Genomic DNA, 14158 nt, shown 5'->3' with positions numbered 1-14158 from the left:
AACATCAGCTATGATAATAATTAGTAGTCATAATGTTAGCATTAGCAGGATTCATGGATTTAAAACTCCTACTCTGTAGAATATAGCATCAGAAAGATTGAAAAAAAAAAATATTTACCACTTATCCCTGGTAGGATTGGTCACTAAGAGTCAATTCCTAACCAAAATGATGAAAGTGACTTTAGCCCAACAAACTTCTCTTTGAATGGGGCCTCTGAAGCAGTTTCCAAAATCTAGTCTTGGAACGTGTTGAGTTCCCTGGTAATGTTTGGAAAGTGATGGAAAATGGGTTCTTCATCTACTCCCTGCTGAATTCTTGTCTAGAAAAAAATGAGAGACACCTAACTCTGGGAAATGAACAACGGGTAGTGGATAGGGAGGTAGGCAGGGGGTTGGGGTGACTGGGTGATGGGCACTGAGGGAGGCATTTGGCGGGATGAGCACTGGGTGTTATGCTATATGTTGGCAAATTGAACTCCAATAAAAAAAATTTTTTTACAAAAGGGAAAAAAAAAGAAAAAGAAAAAAGGAAAGAAAAGAATGATATTTTTATTTCATTTTCCAAAGATTGCTATATAATATTCAAAACAAGGAGCTAACTATTCAGATGAGTGTGTATAACCATATGATTCAGATAATGAAAATATTTTCGAATGTTTTAAATTAGTTGTATGCTTGGGGCAGCTTAGAAGACACATTTTTGGGTCCTTGGCATATTACCAGCTGACACCAGCTACTACCCTCTGAGTATTAACTATGTACCCTGGCAGAAATAAATTATTGAATTCTCATAACTCAGTGGCTTAGGTACCCTGTCTCCTCCATTTTACAGGTGGGAAACTGAGGCTCAAATAGGGCAAGTGAGTTGAGATTGTTTAGCTAATGTGGGTTCAAGACTGGAATTCAGGGCTGCTAACCAATGCCCAAGACTTGCTCTGCATCTTTGCACTTCCCTGGCTCTATGGGATGTAGTCTGGTGCTTACAGCTCTGCCTTAATTAATTCACAGAGCCTGGGCCTCAGAGCAGGGCACCAGGGTGTTCTGGCCCCTATCGACTCCCACTGGTCTAGTCCTACCTAAAAATTCAGATAGGAGCAAAGAAGCCTTGGGCATGGGTGTGCGTAACACTAAGTGCAGGGGTACCCAGTGGACCCACAGCCTGAAGAGAAACCGTAGTCCCCTCTCCTTGGCTGGGAACTGCTGGCTACTCAACTCCCTTCTCCCCTGCCTTCTGTCCCCTCTTGCTGTTACTGGTAAAACCTACCCTTCTACGGCAGCGACCACCTTTCCTACCTCCTTTTGTGGACCAGCAAGATCATCTCTGTTGGCCTATATACCATGTTTGGAAAAAACTGGATTAGTACACAGTAGGTCTCTGAGACAGGTGTAACCATGACAAATGTAATTGGAAGTTTGTAAGTTCCTTAGTTATTGGATGTTGGGGACAAAGCCCCAGAAGGAAAGCTAAAGAAGAAGAGATGAGTCTGGGTTTTATTTCTGGTGCCAGTGTCTAGAAGGCTTTAATAGAAAAACTCATTCTACCAGGCCCCAAATACTTCATTGAACTTCTAGGACATCTCAGCTCCGAGAAGATTTTAAATATGATGTCTCACCACCTTCCTGAGCCTATTTCATTCTGGAAGTTCTCGGGATGTTGAGGAAATTCTACAGGCAGAGGGATGGTTGTGGGGACATGGGCAGGGACAAAAGGCAGGAGTGAAGAAAAATAAGGGAGGCCTCAAAGAAATACAAGAGCAAGGAAATGCTTGGATTTCTTCCCCTGCACTGCCAGGCTGCCAAGAAGACCTGTCATGGGCTCTTCTCGCTGTCACCAGTGCCATGGCCATGGTGAGGGGCTCCAGAGACCTGAGCCACAATGCTCCAGGAAGATTTAAAGCTGTGATTATTATTACCACTATCCAAGGTCACAATTCTTTATGACTCCATCTGACTTCTTTCAAGTCTTGACTGTTCCTAAGTGCTAATGTTTCTTTTCAAAACAGTTGAGAAATGTAAACTCAGGGGAAGCCTGGGGAGGAGCCTTCTAGAAGGACCCAGTTAGGTGTTGGAGGAAAATAAGAGAAGGGAGCTTCTTTGATGGAAGGACTGGGGGTAGGGAAGGGGGCCTCTTTGGAGGTGCTCTCCGAGGACTGGTGACAGATCCTCAAAGGGAAACTCATTGGGAAGGGTGGATGCTGTTCTGAGAAATGAGCTCAGAGTGGCCCTGGAGAGTCCGGAGGGGTCCCAGTGTCATATTGTCATGGAGAGTCCCATTGCTGCATTACAACAGATTTTCTCAGACATTATCTAACTCATGACAAAAGAACTCTTACATGGGGAGGAGAGGGTTGGCTCTAGCCCTACTGAGTCACTATAGTGAGGTTTTTTGCTCTCTGCCCACTACATTTCTCTAGAGATAGGACAGTGCCTCACAGCTCAGCTCTGAGTAAATTTTTGGTGACAGAATTTAGCTTTCCAGATAGGATAATTGTGGCCTCCAAGTTTTGGCTGTCTCTACCTACCGACCCATTACTCTCCTGTTTTCCGTGACTCCCCAGAGCTGTGTACTTTGGTATTTTTCCCCTACAAACAATTTCAACTCTCTCTTTTCGCCCAGGCCAGCCATGGTTCCCTGTTATTTCAAACTTGGCTCAATATCTCATTCACTCAGGTCATGTTGTTTTAGCCTGGCCCCAGCACTCTCATAGCTAATTTATTCAGCTCTTGCTCTCAGAAACCTAAGTCTCAGCCCAGCCCTGGGCACAAGACAGGATTAGTCTTGTGTGGACACTTGAGCTCAATGGTTGAAGACTTTAGATACCTAAAATCAAATTCACATGTTAACCAGGACCCTAGATGCTACATGTAGGGAGAGCCATTGGATCTGTTGCTGAGTGTATTACATGCAACACACATACCTGGAAGGCCCCCTATGAAGGCAAGTTTGGACATACTCATTTAGTCCTTTAAAGCCCTAAGTTCAGACCATAAGAAATGTCACCCCAAATTGGGCCCATGGTCCACTTAACTCAGGCAATAACCACAACAGCCAACATCTACTATACAACGCTAGTATCCTGTTAAGCACCTCTCAAGCATTTTCTTATAATATGGCTGTTCTTGCAATAATCCTTGAAGTGAGCATCATTGTTACCATTTTACAGATGAACCTGAAACTTAAAGACAAAATACTTTGCCCAAGATCACATATCTTGCATGCTACAGAAAAGGACTTGAACCCAGATCTGTCTGAAACCCAAAACACAAGCTAACTTTTAACCAATTACACTCCAGGGCTGAGATGTTTTAGGGGAGAATCATAGTCTATGTGATGCACTAACTACATTAAGGTTGGGGTTGATCTCTTGGGACACCTGGGTGGCTCAGCGGTTGAGCACCTGCCTTCGGCTCAGGGCGTGGTCCTGGAGTTCCAGGATCAAGCCCCACATGGGTCTCCCTGCATGGAGCCTGCTTCTCCCTCTGCCTATGTCTCTGCCTCTCTCTTTTTGTGTCTCTCATGAATAAATAAATAAAATCTTTAAAAAAAAAAAAAAGATTGGGGTTGGTATCCCTCAAACATTGTTCAGTTCTCTCAATAATCATTAGGGTCTTGTTATCCAGAAGTTAATTAAATTCCTCTTGAATCTAAATCTGCTTGCACAATGTACTGAGTAAATGGTTTTAAGCAGGCCTGTTTGTACTATATGCTTCCTTTTATTTAAACTAATGCTACTGTTTTCAGTATTTAAAAAGCAATCTTGGCGGGCCCTGGGTGGCTCAGCAGTTTGATGTCTGCCTTCGGCCCAGGGCCTGGTCCTGGAGTCCCGGGATCGAGTCCCGCATTGGGCTCCCTGCATGGAGCTTGCTCCTCTCCCTCTGCCTGTGTCTCTGCCCCTCTCTCTCTCTCTCTCTCTGTATCTCTCATGAATAGATAAATAAAAATCTTTAAAAAATGCACTTTAAAAAATTAAAAATAAATAAAAAGCAATTTTTAATTTTAATGCTATAACATCTCTAAATTCCAATTTCACCCTCATACAGACTTTTAATTTTCTTTAGATTTATCACAGCTTGCTCTAAGGCCTCACCTTTCCAGGCCAAAATGCCATGTTTTCAGTGTTTCCGTAAGGCTGCCATTTCCTACCTCCCTTCCTGACCCCACACTGCAGGCAATGAACTGTTCTCGGCAGTTTCCCATGACCCTTCCCTTTTATCTACCTGTTCCTTACCTCCTCAGAGCCAATAATCTACCCTTTATGAGTGACTCAAAGGTTAACACCCCCCCGGAAGACTTTTTTTTTTATGCCCCCCAGATGGAAGTGATTTCACTCTTTTGTGCTATAACCATAGAACTGTATACCCTCAGATCCTTCATATGGTACCTTTCACTTTCTTTATTAGAGTTTTAGTCACACTAAGCATTTCATAATTCTATTTCTAGGTTATATGCACTTGAGGCCAGAATCTGCGTTTATTTCCTGGGGATTATACAGTGGACTCATGTGTTTGTTCAATGCATGAACAAATATATAAATCAATGGTTTTGCTTGATTTCCTTCCTGGAACATTTCTATTTCTTTACTGGTATTAGATAACTCTAACTGCTTGAAGCATTCTGTGTGATAGATTCAAGTGGATTTATACAAGGCTAAGACGAGATTTTATAGTTTATCTGACAGTGTCCAACATTTAATTGGTCACTTAGCATTGCAGTAGTGCTTTGAACTGAAGTCTTCTTAGAAAGGATGAGCCCCCCCCCCCCCAAAAAAAAAAGGATGAGCCCTTTCCTGGGTCAGAACTGGAGATCTCTGCTTGTCATCTCAAGATGGAGTATGGCTATTTCTCTCATAAGTGCATTACTTTCCTTAACTTTAATCTGAAAACACATACAAGATGAAGATTGCACTGGGCACTCTTTCAAATGATATGTATCTTACAGAAATATTATCATTTGTTTCTTGTGCCATTACTACCAGCAAGATCTCAAAATTAAAGATGCTTCTGTGGAAAAAGAAATTGAAATTCATTTCCCTCATATTTAAAATCTGCTGTGTGTTGGCTTGAATTTCTGGCCCATTCTGAAATGCAGACCTGTCAACCATGGCAACAACTCTGATGAGCAATGGCTAAGCCTTCATTCCCTGCACATACATTGTGAATATCTTTTTAGGATTTATTTTTTTTTTATTTGAGAGAGAAAGCACATGCAGTGAGTCAGGCAGAGGGAGAGAGAGAGAAAATCCGAAGCAGACTCAACACTGAGCACAGAGCCTGACAGGAGCCCAAGGTGGGGCTCAATCTCACAACCCTGAGATCATGACATGAACTGAAATCAAGAGTCGGATGCTTAATGGACTGAGCCACCCAGGCGCCCCTAAGTTGTGACTATTTTAACAAACATTATTCAAAACCTATTGCTAACCAATGTGCAGCTGATGTTGTGCAGAATATTGAAAGACACAATCTGCAAGGAATTAAAAAACCCAAGAGCTGCCTAATAGACAAAAAATTACTCCTCTTAGAGAGACCTGAATGTGTGCAAAGAAGAAAAAAAGATCATGATCACCCAACAGTTACCCAAGAGTTTCCAGGATTCAAGCATATTATGTTACTAATGTGAGTACTTTCTTTCAAGGAGATCATAGTTCTTGGAAAATAAGGGCTTTCAGCCCATTCTAATTTTTTGTCTACTTTCTTACCATATAAAAGGAACTTTCTCTGAGTCATATAGATCAAGAGCCAATCTAAGAGCAGCAGAACTCAAAGGTTAATGTCCATCAAGAGTCACCCTAAGGGGTTTGTCAAAATACAGACTCACAGATCTGGCTTTAGACCTGCTAATTTTGCATCTCTAGAAGGTGAGTCCTGTAACCTGTATTATTTTATTTTATTTTATTTTATTTTATTTTATTTTATTTTATTTTATTTTATTTAGAGATTGAGAATGAAAGGAGGAGGTGCAGAGCGAGAGGGAGAGAGGATCTTAAGCAGGCTCCACACCCAGTGTGAAGCCCGATGCAGGGCTCAATCTCACAATCATGACCTGAGCCAAAATCAAGATTTGGAGGCTTAAACAACTGAGCCACGCAGGCACCCCTGTAACTTGTATTTTTAAAATGCCCTTTAGGATTCTGATCAGTGGCCCTGGGACCAGACTTTGAGAAAAAAGTGGAACTGGTAAAGGGGAAAGATTGAGAGGAAGTTATCCCAACCCCTGGGGCCACCAGAATAGAAAGATACTTACTTTCTGTGACTTTTGGGGCCCTGCCCTCTGCTCAACACCAGAATACCTTGCCTGGGTCAAAATGATGCAATGGAAACGCCATGGACTTAAAGTACAAGATGATCAGGGTCCTCGTGCAACCAGCTGTGAGATTTGGGGAAATACTTCACCTCTCAGGTTGTCACTCATGAGACGGGAGAGCTGGGCCTGATTATCTGCATCAGTGCTCTATTGGCCATGGATTCATTCAGCAAAGACCCAGACATTGCCTTGAGAGCTTCGCTGTCTGACAAAGACATAACACAAGTCACATATGTAAGTGTAGATATTCTAGTAGCCATATTTCAAAGGGTAAAAAGAAACAGGTAAAAGTAACAATAAATTTTATGTAACCCAAGATATCTGAATTACCATTATTTCAACAATGTAATCAATATAAACATTATTGACAATTTTGGGGGGGGTATGAAGTCTTAGAAGTCTGGGTGATTTTATATTTCAGGACATCTCAGTTCAGAATATCCATGTCTCATATACTCAAGAGCCATCCATGACAATGCAGCTATGGAGCAGGATACTGAAACTGTGCCGATGGACTAAATCTGGTCTGTTGCCTGTTCTCATACATCTCATACATCCACTAGCTAAGAATGTTTTTGTGATGTATATAATGTTTCTTACCTGTTTAACTTATTTTTAAAAATCAAAAGAAGTGTAATATTTCATGATATACGAAGGTGATATGAAATTTAAATTTCAGATCCACAAATTAAATTTAATTGGAACACAACCATGCCCACTTGTTGACATATTGTATATGGTTGTTTTCGTATCACAGCAGAGTTGAATAGCTGAGACTGTGTCCATCTGGCCTGCATGCAAAGGCTGTTTGTTATATGGTTCATTACAGGGAAGCTTTATGCCCCAGAAAGGAGGCATAAGGAGGGCTAGCTACCTCTGGCTGTGGGCCACTTGCATATAAGCAAGGCTTGCCTGATGCTTGGCTTGGATGGCTTAGCAAGTTTATATCTAGAGATGGGGAGTGGGACAGTAAGAGGTTTAGGGGGCCTGTCAGCAATATGGAGTCCTGATGGAGATGCTGTAGCAGAAAGGAAGGTCAGGCAGGCCTATCACAAAGGCTGGGAGCAAAATGGGACATACCAGGCGGCAGGATACTGGCCAGGGTTGAATGTGGCACCCCATGGAAGAAGGGGCTCTGAATATAGACTCAGCCAACTTTAGAAGTCTGACCTATTCATCTGTGGAAGGATTCTGACTTGAGCCTTAACTAAAATGAGCATACATAAGAGCAACTGTCTGCTCTTACTTGTCACAGTTTTGTCTTTAAAGTTACATTCTTATCTGGTAAGTTTTCTTATCTGGTTTTTCAACCTCTTTCAAAGTCCATTATGTGAGCTGCATTCCCGCCCACCTCCTTCCCCACTCTTCTCAAGCTCTGGATTCGAGTCTTGCTGGTAGGTTGGTTGGTTTTTCTGTTGCCCTGGATGGTGTGTGGATGAGTGAGGGACAGCGTAGCCCATGACCTTTAGTTTAGGGAAACTTTCCAGGACTGTAATTACCTGGGACTTAGCTTCATCAAAGGCATGTTTTGATCCATCAACCCCTTGTCCTGACCCAACCCTTTCAGTTCCTGTAAGTCACCTTTGGGTAAAATAAAGATAACATGTATTAATTTTTCTCTTTTAAACAATTGGAAAAATATGACCAAGCCTTTGGGGGCGGGAGAGAGGGGGGACCTTTCTCTGACCCCTTTGATCTATTTCCTTGTGAGTTATAAATTCCTGGTAGTATTTCTTTAATGTGGTAGCACTTTATGCTGTATTATTCCATAACTGTTCTTAACCCTTTTGACCCAATCATTTCTGCTTTCATTCATTTTTTTTAAGAATTCTTTTCAAGCACTTTCATGTCCATAAGTTTATTTTGGTTTGAAAGATATAGTCCCAAGTTGAAGGTTGTTATTAGTTCCATTTTTACAGATTCAAAAACTGAAGCCCAGAGATGTCCAGAGATTTGTTCAGGTTCTTACAGTTAGTCAGTGGCCAACCTGAGCTAAATATAAAGCCTTCTGACTGCTGGGCTCATGATCTTTGAGCTACATTTTACTGGCCACCTCTTATTCTTCCTCTCTTCTTCCTTTGTTTCATTATTTCTTCTTCTCAACGCATTTTAACCACGTTTTCTCCAGCCTTCAAAGCCCTCCCACTCTGTCCAGCCACACTCCTGCCGTGTGCTCTCTGAGACATTCACATCCACCTCTGGCCCCGGCTGCATCCTCTCCTTGCTCAACCAAGGAGACCACATCATGTCCTAAGAGCCTCCCTTCTCTTCATATACTTGGTTCCAAGTTCTGATCTTTTTTCTTAATGCTTTGAGCCACAGCCCACTTGATGATATGGAGAAGAAGGTGACTCTTGTCTGCTCTGATGGAGAGCAGTGAACCTGATATACCCAAAATTGAGGTTCCCAGCCACAATTCTCTTTGGCCTTAAAGCGCCCATAGTAAGCCCCAGAGATACTGAGAATTTTTCAAAGCATTCCAAGGCCAATATTAGTTACCTTGAATTTTCTTAAATCATGTAACATCAGAGCTGGAAGATATGATCTCTTCCATCCTTCTCATTATGGATGAGAACACTGAGGCCCAGAGAGGTGCCTGAAATTCAACCCCTTCTCAAGGTTTCAATACTAGGAAAAGAGCATCATAGGATCCTGAAATGATAGGATCATTTCAGTTGTGAAACAGTTGGGACTCGGTTAATTTCTCTGAGACCTTACTGGATCATTGCTTGCCTATGTTACTGGAATATCATCAGGTAAAGTGAAGGACCAGGAAACATGAGAATCAAATTGTGTAAGATTTTTCTTCTGAAACTTATCTCTGTCTCTTTTTGAGCCAGGTAGTAGGACCACACTGAGTTTTGTGTGCATCTCTGAAATGACCCCTAACCATTCATTCATTCATTCAACCAACATTGGTAAAGTCAGGCAATCTCTATGTGTCTCATATTTTTCTAGATTCTAGATCATTTTCTAGATCACCATCTGCCTGCAGAAAGGGACATAACAGTAGACACTATAATACAGCCAAAGGAAGTAGGCCCAGCATGTAGGAAAGCATCGGGGAAGACACCTTACCCAGACCTGAGGTGAACCTGTGTGTGTGTGGGTGCAGGGAGGGGGGTTAGTCAGAAAATATTTGTACGAGAAGGCAGCTGACTTCTGGATGGAATTTGGAAGGATGGGTGGAAATGAGCCACTCTTTCTTTTATTCAATAAATACTTAATGAGTACCCTATGCACCAAACAGTGTGTTAGGGCATTCTCAGTTCAGAGAGGATGGAAACATTCAAAGTTCCTGATTCATTGGTCCTCACAACTTAGTCAAGAGTCAGACACTAAAAGGTAAACAAATATTACAAAGTATGGCATGCCAGGAAGGAAGGATGAAGGTGCTGAGATAGGGAGCGAGAAGGAAGCACATTAGAAGAATCAAGAAGGGTCTCATTGAGGAGCTGATAGTAGATAAAAAGGTAAGAGACAAGAATGAATTAACCATGGAAAGCCAGGTAAAAGGGGCCACTCCAGACAGGGGGTCTGCATGTGCAAAGGCCCTGTTTTACTAACTGCAACAAGGCCTATGTATCTGGTTCAATGTGAATAAAAAGTGGCCTGACATACTTCTAAGGAGTATAGTAGGACTAGTACATCAGGGCTTGGTTAGCCAAGGAAAAACCAGCCGCAGGGACTTGCCAAGCAGAAGGAATAGTTCATGTAAAGGCCTAGAGATGTGAAAAGAGTTGTCAGTTGGAGGAATCGGTATGTGGGCATGAAGGCCTACAGCATGGTGGCTTATACTACATATACAGCATGAGCTAAGCATTTAGAGACTTTGATCATTCCTAAATTGGGTCTAATAAGCCTTTTAAACAGGCTAAAGCCATGGATTGTCTCCCCGGATCATTCGGGTGGCTGTCATTTCAGCCTTTCTCATCAGCTGCTGGAAGTAATACTTCAGACAGCCAACTGGAGACAGAGGCTCACCCAGTATGCCAAACTGGGTGCAAACAAACTCTGCAAGCCTCATGAGATACATAAAAATTCAGAACTGAGAATGGCAAGGACAGCTGGCCAGCAGAGAGACAGGCACATGGCCAATGCTTCGTGTTTGGATGACAAGGGCAGAAAGAATAAAATGCAAGAGAAAACAAGGACTCTCTCTTCAAAGAGTTGGGAAACATGCTCTGCTTCCCTTCACTTCCCAACTGGGGAGGGCGGCAGCAGTGGGACAAGAGGTCAGGAGGAAGCATTCAGTCCCGGACACCCTGCCTGCTACCAAGAGACCTGCTGGGGTGGATGCCACTGGGCCGGATGCCGGAAACGGGAGACACAGGATGCAGTGCCCAGGCCCTGCTGATGCCAGGGCCTGCCCCAAAGAACTGGACATCAGCAAACAGAAAACCATTCAGACTCTGCAGCAGGCAGGGTTCCTATGGCAACCAGTGGCTCCCCAGCAACTCTACATCACTTCTCTTCCTGGACTAAACTTTCCATTTGATCTCTTTGGGTAAAGCACAGTCTGGATAAGAGAGGTGAGAGCGGCGTAGATATTGAAGAGTGTGTTGAGATGTGGTAAGAAATCTGGTTTTCATATTAAGTTTGAGAATTAAAAGCCAGTGGATCTCTGAGAAAGGGATATATAATCAAACTGTGGTGTGGTTTTTTTTTGTTGTTGTTGTTTTGTTTTTTTAATCCTAACTTTGCTTCCAGTTCTGGCATTTGCCTGGAGCTCTTTCAGAGCCAGAGGGCACTGGTCACTGCTTCCTCCTGGCCCTTCCCTAGCCATCACTCTTGCCTGCTGAAAGGGATGCTCTGCTGCTTGCTACTGTTCCCAAGTCCAAGCTGGCTGAAGTCCCACCGCCCTTCAGGGGCTGATAGATTAAGGGAAAAGGAAAGGCACCCTGGGATGTTAAAGAAAGTCAACTCCTGGGCCCTACCTCTAGATTCAGAGTCCTTAAGATTTAGTAGAATTCCCAAATCTGCACTTTTCATAAACACCCTAGTTTACACAGGTTTTGATGGATGCTGAAAACATACAAAAAAATACTATTTTCAGGGATTCCCTAGGTTGGCATGTAGTCCAAGGCTGTGGGATGAACAGATTTCCAAGCATATAAGCCAAGATTCAGGTCTGAATGCAGAACACATTAGAGAAAATATACCTTGGTAGGAGGGGAGGTCTTTCTCAACCCCCAAAATGTGTAATCTCCAGGCCATTTGGAGGTGCTGAGTTTCTGTCAGCATGTTTCAGCTGACACTAAATTAAAAAGGGGTTGTAGTTCTCCTCCTAGTGAAATGTGTGCTATGTCCTTTCTTCCAAAGTGACTCCAGCATCTCCAAGAAAGGTAGGGTTCATGCAAGCCTTGACTTCAGTTAAAATGGTTTAGCTGGCTGCCATTTCTGAGCCTAACACAAACAAGACACACGGGAAGTCACATGAAATGAACCAGAAAATGAGCAGAAACAAGCACCACCAAGAAAACTGGGAGGAATTTCTCTCATGTTGGAAAAGGAGGAAATGTCTGTGTTGACCTTGCCTTCCTCTTTGGTGCTGATTAGTTTTAAGTGGGGCTGTTTTTATTTTTGTGTGCAGTGACCATATTGTGTTTTAAGCCTCATCTGGCCCTTGGTTGCCATGCCATTTAAGGCACATAAATTAAGAAGATCTCCAAAGGAGTATTTTAATTCTTAAAGAAATTGACAAGGAGTACATAGGAAGAAGTAGGAAAAGTAGGAAGCAACCAACGTCTTCTCTAGAGACAAAGATGGGTGATAACTTGTGGAGAAAATGTGGGAGCATCATATATTAAAAGTTAACATATAGACATTTCTCTGAATGGACCATCCACTGCTCAATACCTATGTGTTGGAAAACTTTTATACTTCCTTGTATAGGTTCATAGGGGCTGGTTTTAACAAAGGGATCATGTTATACTTCTTTGTATCCATCATAGCATTCAGCATGGTTGCTGGCCATCTGTTGGTATTCAAAAAGTCATTGTTAATTGGTGGACTTTAAGAAGTGATTCTAATGGCTTAAATGCCTCCATAAGCTATTTTCAGGCTACATTGCCTCCAGGATGAAATGACAAAGAAAGAGACCACCAGCGTTTCTTCTATTTCTTCTGTGTGCTAGATGTGTCTGCAGTAACTCTCTGGAGGGATGGACCCAGTAAGATCTTTTGGAGCATCCATCTGTAAGACTCAGCTTGATCACAAGTTAGGCTTCTGAGTTGAAAAAGTAAATGAAGCCAGAACAGAAGAGTGCTGAAGAGTATAGGCTCTGCTTGCCACCATCTGAGCTGGAATCCCAGGTCTACCATCGATTAGCTATGGAACTTCATATAAATTACTCAGCCTGTCCTCATCTGTGAGAGGGGGATCATAATAGAACCTGCCATAGGGTTGCTGTAAGGATTATGAGACAGGATGTGTGTAAAGCATTTAGAAAATAGGCCAGCCCATAGTAAGAGCTCATAACGTTAGCTATTGTTAGCATGGCTGAGTGGTGACCAGAACTGTACTGGCTCATGGATGCAGGCTGAGGTCTACAGTCACAGCTCAGCCCTCACAGACACAGTCAGGTGGGGATTGTGCCTTGTGTATGTCTCCTACCCAAGTCGCTTTCTACACCTGAATCTGTCATTGAATCATGGAGTATAATGACATCAAGTACCTAAACATGAAGGTTTTCTGCCATCTTAATTCCCAGCCTCATTTCTAACTCCATTATGTAAAAACATCCTGGTCACGTTCTTACCAAACATCTAAATCATTTAGAACCTGGATAAGTGAGGAAAAGAGAGCAGTGGCATGGGATGCCTGGGTGGCTCAGGGGTTGAGCCTTCAGCTCAGGGTGTGATCCTGGAGACCAGGGATCAAGTCCCACATCAGGCTCCCTGCGTGGAGCCTGCTTCTCCCTCCGCCTGTGTCTCTGCCTCTCTCTTTCTCTCTCTCTCTCTTTATTCATTCTATGAATGAATAAATAAAATCTTAAAAAAAAAAAGTCTGCTCCAGAAATCATAGTGAAGTTGTATTAAAAATAATGAGGGCTTTTGAATGAGAGAAACAGAGGAATCAAACAGGCTCATTTTCTTCTGTTTCCCGATCATGATGCTAAAATGCAGCCCCGGGAGAGAGAATTCAACTTGTTTTCAAGGAAAGCCAGGTTCTACTTCTGGGAATAAGGATTAAAGGGAACATGTCAACAGGTTTTGAAATTTGGCATTCTTACACACACTCACACACACATACACACAGACACGTCATTCATATCTTTTAAAACTCCCAGAGTCAACAAATGAGTGCCAGAGAAGTCAGCCACCAGATAGTTTTGGCTGTGGGTTTTTTGATCCACTATCTCTAGGTCTTTTATGGACAGTAATAGCTTCATAAAATTCTTCCCTCTGCTGCTGGTCCAAAATGTGCATTACACAGTGAATGTCAGGAGAAAGCAAAAAGTATTTTTAACATAACATCTGAGTATACATACATAGAATGGAATATTATTAAGCCTGAAAAAGGAAGGAAATTCTGACATTCTATAGTATAGATAAAGCTTGAGAACATTTTACATGAAATAAACCAGAAACAAAAGGACAAATATCAGAATTCCATTGATTTGAAGTACCTAGGGAAGTCAAATTCACAGAGACCCAAAGTAGAATGGTGGTCACCAAAGGTGGTGGGGAGCAGCAAATGGAGACTTGTTTAATGGGTATAGTTTCTGTTTGAGATGACAAGAAAGTTCCAGAAGTGGATGGTACTGATGGTTGCATGACAATGTGAAGTAGTTAATGAAACTATACAATTAAAAAGGGCTAAAATGGTAATTTTGTGTTGAGTATATTTTAC

This window comes from Vulpes lagopus, chromosome 1, assembly GCF_018345385.1.
Source record: "Vulpes lagopus strain Blue_001 chromosome 1, ASM1834538v1, whole genome shotgun sequence".
NCBI lineage: Eukaryota > Metazoa > Chordata > Mammalia > Carnivora > Canidae > Vulpes > Vulpes lagopus.
The sequence above is the reverse complement of the archived record's forward strand: the minus strand, read 5'-3'. Positions refer to the sequence as shown.